This window comes from Hippopotamus amphibius, chromosome 1, assembly GCF_030028045.1.
Source record: "Hippopotamus amphibius kiboko isolate mHipAmp2 chromosome 1, mHipAmp2.hap2, whole genome shotgun sequence".
Taxonomy (NCBI): domain Eukaryota; kingdom Metazoa; phylum Chordata; class Mammalia; order Artiodactyla; family Hippopotamidae; genus Hippopotamus; species Hippopotamus amphibius.
The window spans coordinates 6,951,819-6,954,285 of record NC_080186.1 but is presented as its reverse complement, the minus strand read 5'-3'; the positions used below and the strand labels follow the sequence as shown (position 1 = coordinate 6,954,285).

The following is a 2,467-nucleotide window of genomic DNA, read 5'->3' as shown; positions in this document are numbered from 1 at the left end:
GGGAGGAGGGCCAACGGGAGTGATGGTGGTTTAATGGGTAGGGGGTTTCCTCTTGGTGTGAAGAAATGATTTGGAACCAAATAGAGATGCTGTTTGCACAACACTGTGTACTGAATGCTACTGAGTTATTCACTTTACGGGGGTTAATTTTATGTTATATGAATTCCACCCCAATAAAAAGTTAAAAAAAACAAACAAACAGAAAAATGGCACACCTAAATTACGAGAAGAATTTCTTTGAAGAGGCATTAGATGACGAACATGTGATTCTTACATTGGTTCCAGTTAATGAGGGAATTGCTGAAGACCATCAAATGCAACCAGGTGTTTCTTCTTTCGGAAGTCAATGTGGAGGGACTTCCCTGGTGGTCCAGTGGGTAAGACTCCAAGTTCCCAATGCAGGGGGCCTGGGTTCAATCCCTGGTCAGGGAACTGAGATCCCACGGGCCGCAACTAAGAAGACTTCGTGCCCCAACTAAGACCCAGTGCAGCCAAAATAAATAAATAAACAAAATAAAAAATATAAAAAAAAGTCACCGTGGAGCCACTGAGTATAAATGATCAAGCTTATCCTCTTTAAACAAACGAACAGTTCAAGGCTTGCCCCAAATCTAGTTGTAGGAAACCATTCTCCCCTGCCGATCATGATGCCTCCAAATGAATACAGCGCGTCTGGACACTTTGTGGAACTGGCGCCAACAATGTACTTTGAGTACCGATGGCAAGAAAATAGAGGTTTATCTGAGACTCCAGAAACATGCTTATTCTGAAAAAGAGCAGCATATTCCAGAATCATCACGGGAGGCCAGACGGCAGTCGTGTTCAAGGAAATGCAAGATGGTGACTGAGAGAGCAAGCATTTGGAAAAGTAGGATGCGTGAGAGCAAAGAAAGGACTAACGTGGTTGGAATGATAATGCTGGCTCAGGAAACCATGTTGGCAGAATTGTTGCAAGAGCCATTCAACCTAAGGCTGTGAATTCGTGGCCCCTTCCTACCTCTGATGAGTCCTTTCTGCCGCAACCTCAGGTGTCTGGTGGTGTGTGGCCCATGGCAGATGGCTCTTAGAAGACACAGAAAGCTGGGTTCACCTGCAGGTCCATGCAGGTCAGGCCTGGGTGCCTGACACTGCCAGCAGGATGAGCTCTCTCTTCATGTTACCTGCCTGCACTTTCCCATCCCCAGACCTAGAAGATGGTGTGTTATGCCCTGAATGTGCTGAGAGGAATAAGAAAATTATGAAAAGATTAACTGCAATGGGAAAGAGGAAGAAACCTGGTTTGGACATGCCAACATCATTGCTTTTAGATGGTCCATGTTGGGAATTGCCTGGTGGTCCAGTGGTTAGAACTTGGCACTTTCACTGTGTGGCAAAAAAAAAAAAAAAAAAAAGAAAGAAAGAAAGAAAAGGAACGTAGATGGTCCATGTCTTAATACAAAATAAATGGTTACCAGAGGGGAAGGGGTGAGGGGGTGGGTGTGATGGATGAACCGGTGGGGGGGGTGTAATTGTATGGTAATAATGGTAACTAGACTTATCGGGGTCTATTATTTTGTAGTGTACAGAAATATTGAATAACTATGTTGTACGCCTGTAACATGACGTTATATACCAATTTTATCTCAATATAAAAAATGTTTGTTAGAAACAAACACACAAGCAAACTCAAAACACAGTGGATGTCTACTCCCCACGTGTCCTGGAATGCTTCCTTATTTCACAGGGTGGCCTGGATGGGGTGACTCCTTTCCTTCCTTTTTTTCCTGCTCCCCCCCTTCTTCAACCTCAGAGGGTTTGGGACGTGCAGTGGATTTTAAGTCAGAGGTGATTCTGGGTGTGGCCGCTGGCAGAGCCACTGCCCACTGCCGCGGACTCGGAGAGCTGGATGCTTGGTCCAGAAGCTGAGCTCACGTCTTTTCATGAGACCTGGTAGAGCGGACTCCAGTGAGATGCCAAGGACGTCTTGTTCAGCAGCTGTACCTGGTTTCCTCCCGGCTTTGGGTGGTGGACGGGAGCTGCACTCCGTAGGGTGCAAGGCTGCAGCTCCAGTTGGCTGGGAAGAACTGGAATGCCGGATTTCCATCATCGCTTGGCCCTGAGGATGTACAGATGACGCCACTATGAAAGGGCTGGTCTCTGGGAAGAGCTATTGGCGCTGGAATTGTAAAGGGGAAAGAGGGTTTTGGCTCATTCTTTGGGCCTTTCCAAATCCTCCATGCTGGGGTTTGGGCAGAGCCCAGAGCTGCCTTGGGGCTCTCCCAGAATGAGCTTACATTAGCTCCTTCAGGAATGGGAGTTTGAATCCAAACACTCCTCCTCCGGTTGCTCGGCACCAGCTGGCTGTGGTGGGATGAGGCCCTCTGGTGCCTGGCAGGCCCGGCCCTCTGGGCTTATCTGGCATGGACACGGGGAGCGGTCCCTTTGGCTGAGCTGTGCTCCCTGCTCCTGCCTTGAGCAGGAGACGGAT

The 2,467-nt window shown here is 48.0% G+C and overlaps 1 pseudogene; it reads left to right on the top strand.

The window, feature by feature from the left end:
• The first annotated feature begins 586 nt into the window (after window positions 1-586).
• Window positions 587-1,933, top strand: LOC130851033 (developmental pluripotency-associated protein 2-like; annotated as a pseudogene).
• Window positions 1,934-2,467: the final 534 nt, after the last annotated feature.